Source organism: Scyliorhinus canicula, chromosome 18 (assembly GCF_902713615.1).
Source record: "Scyliorhinus canicula chromosome 18, sScyCan1.1, whole genome shotgun sequence".
In the NCBI taxonomy this organism is placed as follows: Eukaryota; Metazoa; Chordata; class Chondrichthyes; order Carcharhiniformes; family Scyliorhinidae; genus Scyliorhinus; species Scyliorhinus canicula.
In genome coordinates this window covers 16,140,415-16,154,911 of record NC_052163.1, presented here as the reverse complement: position 1 = coordinate 16,154,911, position 14,497 = coordinate 16,140,415, and the positions used below count along the sequence as shown (strand labels likewise).

General features: G+C 52.4%; 1 protein-coding gene across 1 annotated transcript in view; it reads left to right on the top strand.

The window, feature by feature from the left end:
• The window catches only part of LOC119953684 (dynein heavy chain 17, axonemal-like), an 821,504-nt gene that overhangs the window by 498,868 nt on the left and 308,139 nt on the right, over window positions 1–14,497 (top strand).

Here is a 14,497-nt window from a genome sequence, read left to right as displayed (position 1 = left end):
ATGTGACAGTGTGGGAGCTGGCGAAAGTGGCCACAGACCAGAGCGATTGTATTGCTCAAGGCAGAAGTTGCAAGGTTGGTGACGACCCAGAAAGCATTCAAGGGGAAGGTGGAAGATCAGGAGAACAGGTCTCGCTGCCAGGCAAGCACCGGGCTGAGCTCAATGGGGCCAAGGCAGCATTATTCAAGAACATGGTGCGGTTTGGAATGCTGAACCCGGCTAGACTCTGAGTAAGGTACGGCAATAAGGAACATTGTTAACATGCTGGAGGACGCAGACGGGTTCATCCAGAAAAACGGGATGGGGTGACAGCAATAGCGGACATATATGGACCATGAACAATGTGTCTTTGATCTCCAGATTGAACATTTGCACGACCTGCAAGGACGGGGAGAGGTGGGGTGCAGAGGTAGAGGTACACTGAAATTAGAAGGGAGGGCGGGGTGAACAAAACGGGCGAGGAGCAATGGGAGCTGCTCCCAGGGGGAGCATCATGCTGCCAAGTATGCTGGTGCATGGAAGTAAGGGGGTGGCACAGAGTAGCTCCCGAAATACAGGGAGTGCCTGGCAGAAAGCGGGCAAAACAACAAATTGGGTGGAAGGGGAGAAGAAGGGTAAAGGGAGGGAGGCAAGGGGAGGAAGGAAACACGGATATGGGGTAGGGGAGCAACAAGGACCCGGGGGTGGAGGCACACAGACTAGGAGGAGGGAAGGGGGGAACGATATGTAATGGTCAGCGGTGTACTGGAAGGCGCCCCATTGTGTTTGTGAATGTTTATGCCCCCAATTGGGATGATTCTGGCTTCATCAAAAAGACCATGGCGAAATCCCCAACCTAGACACCCACCAACTCATCATGGTGGGGAGACGTCATCTGTGTACAGGACCCATGGACATAAAAATCCAGCCCCAAATCTGTGAAACAATCTGCTATGGCAAGGGAACTGAACACCTTCATGGAGCAGATGGGAGGGGGGGTGGTTGGATCCGTGGAGGTTCAACCACCTGAGGGAGAAGGAGTTCTCCTTCTTCTTCAACGTCCACAAAGTATACTCCAGCATCGACTTCTTGGTAGTGGGTAAATCTGTTCCTTATTGCCGTACCTTACTCTGAGTCTAGCCGGGTTCAGCATTCCAAACCGCACCATGTTCTTGAATAATCAGGTAAATCAGGGGTGATAGGGACGTAATACCCAGCAATAATAATCTCCAACCGCGCACCACACTACATGGATGTGAGGTTGGACATGGCCAGGTCCAACGCCCCATGGAGGCAGGACATGGCCCTCCTTGCTGACAAGGCGTTCTGTGAGAGAATGTCACGAATGTATGTATCCTGCAACCAGAACAGGGAGGTCTCACCCTCAACATTCTGGGAAGCAGTGAAGGTGGTAATATGGGGGGAAATAACAGCATACAAGACAATCAGGGACAGGAATGAGAAGGTGGCTAGGCAACAGCTGTTCGACTCCATACTGGAGGTGTTTTCATTTGTTAAGGGAATATCGGCATCCTTGCAAGAAGAGTTCATAGAATCCCTACAGTAGAGAAGGAGACCATTTGGCCCATAACGTGTGTGCCTACTCTCCGAAAGAGCACTCTGCCTAGGATAACTACCTCACCCTATCCCCGTAACCCTGCACATTGGCCAACTGACCTAACCTGCACATCTTTCGATATGAACAGGCAATTTAGCATGGCCAATCCACCTATCTATCTTTGGACAGTGGGGGGAAACCAGAGCACTTGGAGAATACACATGCATACACGGGGAGAATGTGCAAACTTCACACAGACAGCCACCCAATTGAACCTGACTCCCTGGGACTGTGAGGCAGCCGTGCTAACCACTGTGCCACCGTGCTGCCCATAGTGGGCACATAGATGCATATGTATGATTCATTCAAATGACGAGACCATTCTCATGAGCAGCAAATGTATTTACAAAGGTGCATGGTATATATACAGTAAACCTGAAGTAATGTCATATGTGCTTAATTTTTCTAACCTTACTGCTACTTCTAAGTGCATCCCCGACATCCGCAGCAGAGTTGGAAGCAGCCTGATGACTAGTGCGCCTGTTGTCTTTGATTACTTTGGCAGATATCCTCTAGCCAAGACCTAGAGGGACCTGGGCTCCTTTGGGACTCCTGCTGAGGGCATGTGCACACTCCTCGGCCGGCATAGCTGTAGGAGATATGGTCACAGGCAGGGAGGATTGGAATCAGCTGAACACTCTCAGTGTCACCTGGATGAACGGCCCTGGGGTCTCTAGCTGTTGCTCCTCCTCCTTGTGGGTGCACAAGGGCACCTACATGACTCTCTGAGGAGAAGGGGTTCCTGGAGGGCGGTCAAGGCGCCTTACCCTCCCCTTTGAATGGCCTCTGATGTTTCCCACCAATGTTCATAGCAATGGAGTACAGGTCCATAAGCAAATCCAGCAGGATCTGCTGGACCTAGGTCTCCAAGGTGGCTGCCACCCTTTCCACCCTTTTCTCTAGGTACTTGTATGCGGGAGCCACAAAATTAGACAGAACATGGGCAGACGCCTCCATCCTTTGCTCTAGGCCGTTGACTGCCTCTCGTAGCTCTACCTGAATTTCTGCTGCCGTCGTTGCATTTCCAGCATATTAGAGGTGGCTGCTTGCAGAGGCTCATCATCTGAGTAAGACTCTGTGGGTGCCTAATCTCCAGTAGTCCTCTGACTGTCAAAGACTTGGGCTGCCACTAACTCTGACTGTTGCAGAGATGTATCAGGGGGTAATTCCCAAAATATGACCTTGAACTAATCTAGATCGATGGCCCACTGTTGTGTGTGTCTCTGCACTGGTAGAGGGTGCAGGTGAGTTCAGTGATGATTCTTCCTCTGATGCATCCTCTTTTTAGGTGATTTGGGGGCTGAGGTTTATGGTCGCTCTGCTGGTCTGTTGGGGCCTGTTGGTGCCCGAAGAGAGAGAGGAACGATTTAGTTCATAAGTAGGCAGAATTGTATGTCACTAATCAGGATGCGATCAAGTCTTATTGGGAGATCCCGAACTCCTGCAGTTGTGAGCAAGCTTGGTCTGCATGAAACTAAATGAAATGGAACTTGGGCAGAAGAGCTGCACGAAAGGTTGGAAAGCATGCATGCTTGCTGTGTGTGCTGAACTTTCCCCAGTAAGGGGTGAGGATAGAGTTTGTGCAGCATGATAGATGAGATGCTGGTGAAGTTAAAGTGTCCATGAGACAAACAATGCTGATGTGTCACTTGTTAATATTTTGTGAGATCCCTGAGCAGTATGCATGATGCCATTATGAGAGTCTGAGTTTGGAGTAAGCTAAAAATTGACTTACCTTGGCGGAGCAGATGAGGTCATTCAACCGCTTTCTGCACTGTATTGCAATTCTCCGACTAGTGCACAACGAGCTGACTCCCTTGCAACAGCCTCCCAGATCAGTGAGGTGAGGCTGGTGGACTTCCCACAACGATCCCTGGGGTAGAGGACATCCCAGCACTAGTCGAGGGACTTGAGGGAGTTATTACTAAACTTGGGTGCAGACTTCTTCTTGTGTTCAACCATCTCAACACATCACCTGCAAACATTTGTAGTCAGTTATCATTTGCATATTGAAGTGAGGTGCATCCTTGCAATAAGAGTTCATAGAATCAGAGTTCGAAGACAACAGGCGCACTAGTCATCAGGCTGTTTCCAGCTCTGCCATGGATGTCGGGGATGCACTTAGAAGTAGCAGTAGAGTTAGAGTATTTCTCCACAATAAACCTTCCATTTCATAATCACTTCTGTTTTCAGATTGACTATCTGACATCAAATTATTGCTGGGTCATGGCTTTTCAATTTGTATGCTGTGGTCACAAAAGGTATCAAATTCACCTTCCATAAAAATAACTTCATCCCCCTTTCCAGCTGCTTGCTGAGGTTGAATCAAATATTTTCAACCTCATTATTTGTTTGATCTGAAGCACATGGCATTCATCACACATAGACAATTTGCTTCCTTCACTGTAACATTGACCTCTTGCATCTGTACTACTACTGTAAATCATATCTCTGCTTTTATGACCTTAAAAGTCAAGCTCTTCAATATTTTCCATGATAATATTTAGTGTTCTTTACGCACGAGCTCCAGCTTTTCCAAAACTCTATCACTCATATTTTGTTTTGCAACAATGGTATGTTTGATCATGACTCGTGTCCCCTCTGGGGAGAGCACTGAAATCAGCAACCTTGCCCTTATTTCCAAATCCATCCATGGTTTTGCCCACCCTACCTCCTGAACCTCTTTCAGGTGTTTGTACCTGCTCTTTCGTACAGACACTTATATTTTGGAGTGTTGTTCATCCCTGCTCTTAGTTGGAAGCAGAACATCCAGCATTGATTCCTAAATTCAGAAACTCCCTTCCAATTTCTTCCCTTTGCTACTTCCCATCAAATCTTTTTTTTAAATATATTTTTATTTAAAGCATTTTGCATATGTACACGAAAATCTCAGAAGACCAATCATCAACAGGAAGAGAAATCACAGGCCACAACATCCCTCATATCAGCACACCCTATCTTCCTCATTATTCCCCCCTTATCTCTGCCCCTCCACCCCCATCCCCTCTAACACCTCAAAATTCACCTTGAAGAAATCACTGAGCAGTTTCCACCTCCGGGTGAACCCCTTCTCCTCACCCCGCAAGGCAAACTTGACTTTCTCCAAATGCAGGAATTCTGTCAGGTCACTCACCCATACCCCCACATTCAGCAGCTTTGACTCCTGTCGGCAAAATAAGATGCATCTCCGAGCTATCAGGGAGTCAAAGGTCAATACATCGGCCTCTCTCCCCACCTGGACTCTCGGATCTTCCAGCATACCGAATATCGCCACCTCCGGACTCGGGACCACCCCCACACCCAGAATCACGGACATAACATCCGAGGATTCCCCACCAGATCCCCCTCAACCTCAGACATGCTACGAACATGTCAACATGATTCGCAGCCCCCTCCCCACATTCACCACCCACAGCTATCCTCCACCCCTGCAAAGAACCAGCTCATCCTTGCAACTGTCATATGCGCCCTATGCACCACTTTAAACTGGATGAGGCTTAACCTCGCCATGATGAGGAAGCATTCTCCCTTTGCAGGGCCTCTTTCCTCATCCCAGCTTACACCTCCCTTCTCCAACTCCTCCTCCCATTTATTCTTGATCTCCACCGGACAAAGATGGAATACGAACAAGAATCTGGACAGCACCACCACTTTAACCGCTTGCAATTTCCCAACCGGTGTCAGGCGCAACACATTCCACCTCTTGAAATCTATCCTCATTCCCTCCACCAATCGTGCCAAGTTCAATTTATGTAGCTGCACCCAACTCTGCCCTACTTGATTTCCTAGATCACTCAACTCGCCCTCACCACCCAAACGGCAGCTCCCCTAGCGTCCTCTCCTGCCCCCTAGCATTAATCAGGCACACCCCGCTCCACCCCGTGGTCAATTTATACCCCAAAAACCGGCCAAATTCTCTCATGATCTCTATTATCCTTTCATTATTTTTTTTAAATAATGTTTATTGAAATTTTTACAAAATATAAACAACTCAACTCTATTAACAAAACAACTGCGGTAACACCCCAAGAACAATTCCCACCCAACTTCAAAAGCAACTACAAACAAAAGAAAAACCAAAAAACAAAAGAACACCCAACAACAAAAGGGATAGAGATAGCACCCGCCACATCCCACAGACCCATGTACACAGTTCTCCCTCCCCCTGATCCAAACCCCCCCCCTCCCTCCCTCCTCTCTCTCTTCCCCCCCCCCCCCCCCCGGTTGCTGCTGCTGCCGGTCTATTTCCCTACCGTTCCGCCAGGAAGTCCAGGAAAGGCTGCCACCGCCTAAAAAACCCTTGTACTGATCCCCTCAGGGCAAATTTCACCTTCTCCAATTTGATGAACCCCGCCATATCATTGATCCAAGCTCCACGCTTGGGGGCCTCGCATCCTTCCACTGAAGAAGAATCCTCCGCCGGGCTACTAGGGACGTAAAGGAACACCGGCCTCTTTCGCCCCCTGCACTCCCGGCTCCACTGCAACCCCAAAAATTGCGAGTCCCCAGCCTGGCTTGACCCTGGATCCCACCACCCTCGACACCGTCCTTGCTACCCCCTTCCAAAACTTCCCCAGCGCTGGGCACGCCCAAAACATATGGGCGTAGTTCGCTGGGCTCCCCGAACACCTAGCACACCTGTCCTCGCCCGCAAAAAACCTACTCATCCTCGTCCCAGTCATGTGGGCACTATGCAGCACCTTGAACTGAATGAGGCTAAGCCTCGCACAGGAAGAGGAGGAATTCACTCTCTCCAGGGCATCCGCCCATGTCCCCTCCTCAATCCCCTCACCCAGCTCCTCTTCCCATTTACCCTTCAGTTCCTCCACCGAGGCCTCGTCTACCTCCTGCATTACCCGGTATATGTCCGAAATCCTCCCTCCTCCAACCCATACCCCCGAGAGCAACCGATCCCGCACCCCTCGTGGGGGCAGCAAGGGGAACCCCTACACCTACTGCCTGGCAAACGCCCTCACCTGCATGTACCTAAACATGTTCCCCGGGGAACCCCATCGAGCCCCCCACTTCTCCCCTGTGCCGTCTCCATTGCCCCCAAATTTGAGGGTAGCTGCCACCACCGGGCTCGTGGTATACCTCGTTAGAGGGAACGGCAATGGCGCCGTTACCAGCGCCTCCAGGCTCGTGCCCACATATGACGCCGCCTCCATCCTCTTCCATGCTGCCCCCTCCTCATCCATTACCCACTTACGCACCATCGCTGCATTGGCAGCCCAATAGTACCCACAGAGGTTGGGCAACGCCAGCCCCCCCCCTATCTCTGCCTCGTTCCAGGAACACTCTTCTCACCCTCGGAGTCCCATGCGCCCACACAAATCCCGTGATACTCCTGTTGACCCTCCTAAAAAAGGCCTTCGGGATAAGGATGGGGAGGCACTGGAACTGGAACAAAAACCTCGGGAGCACCGTCATCTTAACGGACTGCACCCTCCCCGCCAGTGACAGCGGTAACATATCCCACCTCTTAAACTCCTCCTCCATCTGCTCCACCAACCTTGTGAGGTTGAGCTTGTGCAGGGCCCCCCAGCTCCCAGCCACCTGGACCCCTAGGTACCTGAAGCTCTTCCCTGCCTGCTTCAATGGGAGCCTACCAATCCCCTCCTCTTGATCCCCCGGATGCACCACAAACAACTCACTCTTGCCCAGGTTCAACTTATACCCCGAGAAACCCCCGAATTCACTAAGAATCCTCATCACCTCCGGCATCCCCCCCACCGGGTCCGCCACATACAGCAACAGGTCGTCTGCATACAGCGACACTCGATGCTCCTCCCCACCCCGCACCAGGCCCCTCCAGTTCCCTGACTCCCTCAATGCCATGGCCAGGGGCTCAATCGCCAACGCGAAGAGCAAGGGGGACAGGGGGCACCCCTGTCTCGTCACCCGGTATAGCCGAAAGTACTCCGACCTCCTCCTGTTTGTGGCTACACTCACCATCGGGGCCTCGTAGAGCAGTCTCACCCACCGGATAAATCCCTCCCCAAACCCAAACCTCTCCAACACCTCCCACAAATACTCCCACTCAACCCTATCAAAGGCCTTCTCCGCATCCAATGCCACCACTATCTCCGCCTCCCCTTCCATGGCCGGCATCATAATTACATTGAGGAGCCTTCGCACGTTCGTATTCAACTGCCTTCCCTTCACAAAATCCGTCTGGTCCTCATGAATGACCCCGGGCACGTCGGCGTTCAGCAGCGAAATCGGCCTATATGACCCGCAAAGCCCCCCACTCCCTTGCCTCATTAAAGGTCCGGACCAACAGGGGACCCAACAGGTCCAAATACCTTTTATAAAATTCCGCCGGAAACCCATCCGGCCCCGGCGCCTTCCCCGACTGCATGCTCCCTATTCCTTTGACCACCTCCTCCAGCCCGATCGGCGCCCCCAGTCCCTCCACCTGCTCCTCCTCCACCCTTGGGAATCGCAGCTTGTCCAAGAAGCGCCCCATTCCACCCCCCTCCACCGGGGGCTCCGACTGGTACAGCTCCCCATAGAAGTCTCTGAAGACCCCATAGAAGGTTCTGAAGACCCCATTAACATCGACTCCCCTCCGCACCACCTTCCCAGCCTTATCCGTCACTCCCCCAATCTCCCTGGCCACGTCCCGCTTTCGGAGCTGGTGTGCCAGCACCCTGCTCGCCTTCTCCCCGTATTCATACACCGCTCACTGTGCTTTCCTCCACTGAGCCTTTCTGGTAGTCAATTGGTCGAATCTGGCCTGAAGGCTACGCCTCTCCCCCAGCAATCCGTCCTCTGGTGCCTCCGCATATCTCCTATCCACCCGCACCATCTCCCCTATCAGTCTCTCCCTCTCCCTCTGCTCCTCCCTCTCCCTATGGGTTTGGATGGAGATCAATTCGCCCCTCATCTCCGCCTTCAATGCCTCCCAGACCATCCCCACTCGGACCTCCCCGTTGTCATTGGCCTCAAGGTACCTCTCGATACACCCCCGAACCCTCTTGGCCACCTCCTCATCTGCCAGCAGCCCCGCCTCCAAGCGCCAGAGCGGACGTTGGTCCCTCTCTTCCCCCAGCCCGAGGTCCACCCAGTGCGGGGCATGATCTGAAATGGCAATGGCGGAGTATTCCGCATCCTCCATCCTCGAAACCAACCCCCTACTCAGGACAAAAAAATCAATCCTCGTGTAGGCCTTATGTACGTGGGAGAAAAACGAGTATTCCCTGGCCCTAGGCCTCGCAAACATCCAGGGATCCACCCCCAACATCTGGTCCATAAATCCCCTCAGCACCTTAGCCGCCACCAGCTTCCTACCCGGTCGGGACTTGGACCGATCCAATGGGGGATTCAGTACCGTGTTGAAGTCCCCCCGCCATGATCAGGCCCCCCACCTCCAGGTCCGGAATGCGGCCCAACATACGCTGCATAAACCCCGCATCGTCCCAATTTGGGGCGTATACATTCACCAACACCACCCGCTCCCCCTGCAGCTTGCCACTCACCATCACATATCTCCCGCCACTGTCAGCCACCATATTTAACGCCTCAAACGACACCTTCTTCCCCACCAGGATCGCCACCCCGCTACTCTTCTCATCCAGACCTGAGTGAAATACTTGGCCCACCCATCCCTTCCTCAGCCGAACCTGTTCCGCCACTCTCAGGTGTGTCTCCTGGAGCATGGCCACATCTGCCTTCAGCCCCTTCAGGTGCGCAAATACGGGGGCCCGTTTGACCGGCCCATTCAGCCCCCTCACATTCCAGGTTATCAGCCGGATCAGAGGGCTTCCTGCCCCCCTCTCCTGCCGATTAGCCATACCCCATCCCTTGCCCACCCCCGGTCAGCGTCCCCCGCTCTGCCAGTTTCCCACGGCGGCAACCCCCCCCCCCCCCCCCCCTCCAGCACCCCCTGCGTCCTCCAGCTCCTTCCTGACCGTTTCAGCAGCAACCCGGTATCTCCCCCCCCCCCCCCCCCCCCCAGGCTAGGACCCCTCCTAGCCGCGCCCCTCCCTCCATAGCACTCCCGTGAGCCAGCTAACGTCTGCTGACCCCGGTGACTCCCGTCCTGCCTCCGACTCCTCCCCACGTGGGACTACCCCTCCTCCATCGTGCCCGTCAGCGGGTCCCCCCCCCACCCCCCACCGCTCTTGCGCGGGAAAAGAAAACAGCCAGCAACGACCCGTGCTTCTCAGCCCCGACCCCGCCCCCACCATCTCCCAGCGCGGGAAACCCGCAGAAAGCCCGCGCTTTCGCCCTGCCCGGCCCCGCCTTCTCCAGGACTACTCCCATTGTCAGTCCCCCCCCCCACCAGCTCCCCGAACTCCCCGTTTACCCCTCTGCCCGAACCCGTCCACCCGACCCCTGCAGAAAATCCCATACAAAATAGACAAATCGACATCACCCCACCCACCCTAAGGCCAACACACATCTTACATTAAACCAGGCAAATACAAATGCAGTATTATACAGCATCTCCCCTCTTAGACCCTCAGTTTGAGTCCAATTTCTCGGCCTGCACGAAGGCCCAGGCCTCCTCCGGGGACTCAGAATAATGGTGCCGATCCTTATAGGTGACCCACAGACGCGCCGGCTGCAACATGCCGAACTTCACACTCCGTCTATGGAGCACCGCCTTCACGATCCACGAACCGATGGAACCGCACCAACACCGCCTGCGGCGGCTCGTTCGGCTTGGGCCTCCTAGCCAGAATTCTGTGTGCCCCCTCTAACTCCAGGGGCCCCTGGAAGGACCTAGCCCCCATCAGCGAGTTTAAATAGTCACCACATAGGCCGCTAGGTCCGACCCCTCCAGCCCCTCCGTGAGGCCCAGGATCCGCAAATTCTTCCTTCTCGACCGGTTGTCCAGCTCCTCGAACCGCTCCTGCCATCTTTTATGGAGCGCGTCGTGCATCTCCACCTTCCCCGCCACGGCCACGACCTCATCCTCCCTTTCGGAGGCCTGCTGCTGCAGCTCCCGGATCGCAGCCCCCCTGGGCTGTCTGGGTCTCCATCAGCTCCCTGTTGGTTACCTTCAGCGACTCCAGCAGCTCCAACTTAAGCTCCTGGAAGCAGCGCAGCAGAGTCGCCTGCTGCTCCTGAGCCCACTGCCTCAGCTCCTGATGTACCATCAATTGTACGCGAGGCGAGTGATTTACCAAAGTCTGGCTTTAATTGACTAGAACACAGCTCTGCGATCGCCTACAATGGAAAGGGCGATCGTCAGGCGTCTGACCATTTATACCTCGTTAATAGAGGCGTGGTTAACTCAGCCTCTCGGCCAATTGGTCGAGAGGCACATGACCGACCAGGGCCAATGGTAAGCCGACGTTCTGGCCCAATGGCAGACAGGTATGCAGATCATATCACCACATTCACCCCTTGCGGAGAAGGAAGGCGGGGGGGTGTGTGAACGAGGCCCGGGGGGGGGGGGGCGGAGAACTGGTGATATGAGTAGCTGTCGGGAGAATACATTTTCTCTCCTTACCCTTATCGAATGTGGGGGCTTCCCACTGGCCCAGACATAACGATATTTACAAAAAAAAAGACCATGGGGCTGTAGAACTCTAGAAGGATTCGATCAGTCTTTTGGTGGTCCTTGACGTCCTGGCAGAGCGCCGCAGTGGAGGAGTTGACGTCGGATCGGCCGATGGTCCTGCTGATGTCCTGGAGTCCGGGAGCGATGGACTTCAAGTAGTCTCCGTCACCTGAGCTGGCCGCGGAGACGCCATGGATGAGGGATGGGGAAGCTGAGTGGGGTTCTAGGGTGAAAAAGGGGAGGGGGGGATCTGTGGTGGGGGGGGTGGGGGGGCGCACGCCGGCGGGTGCCAGGTCCCGGAGGGAGACCGTGTCCTGCCGATCGTTGGGGTACTCCACATACGCGTACTGCGTGTTAGCGTGGAGTAACTGGACATGCTCCACCAACGGGTCAGACTTGTGCACCCGCACATGCTTCCGGAACAAGATGGGCCCGGGGGTGACCAGCCAAGTCGGGAGAGGGGATCCGGAGGATGACTTCCTGGGGAAAACAAGAAGAAGTTCATGAGGTGTCTGATTAGTTGCGGTACAGAGGAGTGAGCGGATAGAGTGTAGGGCATCGGGGATCACCTCTTGCCATCGGGAAATAGGGGGATTTCTGGACCAGAGGCCCAGTAGTATGGTCTTCCAGATGGTACCATTCTCCCGCTCGACCTGTCCATTACCCCGAGGGTTATAGCTGGTCGTCCTGCTAGAGGCGATGCCCCTGTCGAGCAGGAATTGACGCAGCTTGTCGCTCATAAATGAGGACCCCCGATCGCTGTGTATGTACGCGGGGTAGCCGAACAGTGAGAAGATGGAGAGTAGGGCCTTAATGACGGTCGATGTGGTCATGTCGGGACAGGGAATGGCGAAGGGGAAGCGGGAGTATTCGTCGATAACCACCAGGAAGTAAATCTTGCGGTTGTTAGAGGGAAGGGGCCCCTTGATGTCAATGCTAAGACGTTTGAAGGGGCGGGATGCTTTGATCAGGTGTGTGCGCTCGGGGCAGTAGAAGTGCGGTTTGCACTCGGCGCAGATGTGGCCGTCACGGGTTACTGACCTGACTTCCTCGATGGAGTCGGGCAGGTTGCGGGCCTTAATGAAATGGTGTAGGCGGGTCACCCCTGGATGGCAGAGGTCTGCGTGGAGGGAGCGGAGGCGGTCTGTCTGCGCGCTGGCGCAGGTACCGCGGGACAGGGCATCAGGAGGCTCATTGAGCTTCCCAGGACGATACAAGATATCATAGTTGTACGTGGACAACTCGATCCGCCACCGTAAATCTTGTCATTTTTGATCTTGCCCCTTTGTGCATTATCAAACATGAAGGCTACTGACCGTTGGTCTGTGAGGAGGGTAAACCTCCTGCCGGCCAAATAGTGCCTCCAATCAGTGGCGTGCAGAGGGGGGGGGGGGGGGGGGGGGGGGCGACGGTGCATTGGCCCCGGGCATCCATTGGATGGGGGCATCCAATCAGAGAAGGAAAAAAAAAAATTTTTTTTTTTTTTTTTTAAATTTAGATTACCCAATTATTTTTTTCAATTAAGGGGCAATTTAGCGTGGCCAATCCACCTACTCTGCACATTTTTTGGGTTGTGGGGGCGAAACCAACGCAGACACGGGGAGAATGTGCAAACTCCACACGGACAGTGACCCAGAGCCGGGATCGAACCTGGGACCTCAGTTCCGTGAGGCGGTTGTGCTAACCACTAGGCCACCGTGCTGCCCCAGAGAAGGAAATAAGATAGTAATTTTAAAATTTCAGCGGTGATAAATCAATTTTTGGAGGCTCACCACACTGCAGAGGCAGTTGTTAGCCCTTTATTCCTTTAACATGGTGTACCCTTTCTGTCTAGAGAAAATGGTCCTTCTCCCCATCCCCCCCACACGCATGCGCATGATGTACGTGGTGCAACCATCAAAAGCAACAAGCAGACGTGGCTGTTCGTTCCTGCGTTTCCTCGAGTCATAACTCGTCTTTTCTTCAGCTTTTTGTGCATCTAGATTAGTTCTTTTACCTACTCGGGTCAGTGAATAGCTCTAGAACAGGTGCAACTACGGTTTTTATAGGTTTTTTGGCGATATTTAATGAAATATTTACGTGGGATGTAGTAAGAGTGAAGCCTGGATGATCAGAGGATTGCTATGGCATTTAATCTCGGAATAGGAGACATTTATTCCTTAACATGCTAATATTCGAATACAGATACCACTAATTTGCAAGTCTATGATATAAATTGCACAAAATTATCAGTGGAGAATCAGTGTGAAATAATTTGATACGAAGGAACAAAGAAATGAAATATGGTTTATCCGTCTGCAACTGACCGATTGTTTACCATTTTCTTCCCATTTTCTCATGCGTCTTACGGTTTTTGAGATAGAAAATGAAATGTTACGAGTATTTTGTGTACAACCGAGTGGAGCACAGAACAGGAAAAAAAAGAGGGCCAGAGTCGAAGAAGAGTCCCATCAAAGAGGGGCATTAGATGCATGGATAAAAAGAAGTAAAGAAGAAGTAGGAGAACCTGGAGAAGTAAAAGATGATGTGGGTGCAGAGAAGGATTTTTTCTGATACGGATTCAGCTCGGTCAGAACATAATACTCTCTCTCCTCAGTCTCGTTGTCAGGATGATGATCCATGTGAAGAAAATAAAGAAGATATTTGCATATTTTTGCAAAGAAGCGATTTTGGCTGTTTGAAGAAACCGATTCCAGATCATTTGAAGATGACATATTACAACATGGCCCTGAAAGATATCAGAATAAAAGTGGTCCATTTGCTGAGAAGGATGGGAGATCATTTTCCAAACAGTGGTTTGATAAAGTTTCCACAAACGGAGAAATTGTGGAGAGAAAATGGTTGTTATACTCTCCATATCGGAAAGCATGCTACTGTTTTGTTTGCTTTTTGTTTTCAAAGGAGCATTTGTTGTCTGTGTCAAACTTTGGAAAGGAAGACGGTTTCTCCACTTGGAGAAAATTAAATCCAACAATACCTGACCATGAGAAAAGCCCTTCTCATAGAGCTCACATGAGGGAATACCTGAACCTTGTAGTTGGACTCCATCATTCAATTACGATAGATTCTGAACTTCAACAGCAAATGTCTGCTGAAAAGAAAAGATGGAAAGCTATAACTGAACGGATTGTCGAGGTTATATCCTTTCTGGCAAAACAGAATCTGGCCTATCGTGGACATCGAGGAGAAGGAATATCTGGGTTATCAGAGCCAGGGGAGACAGTCAGTGAAAATACAGGAAACTTTCTAGCAACAATCAGACTTTGGCCAAATATGATGACATCTTAGCAAAACACTTGCAGAGAGGGAAAGAGAAACCAAAAAGTGTCACCTACTTGTCCAACAGAATTCAAAACGAAATAATCAATCTTCTTGGTGAAACTGTC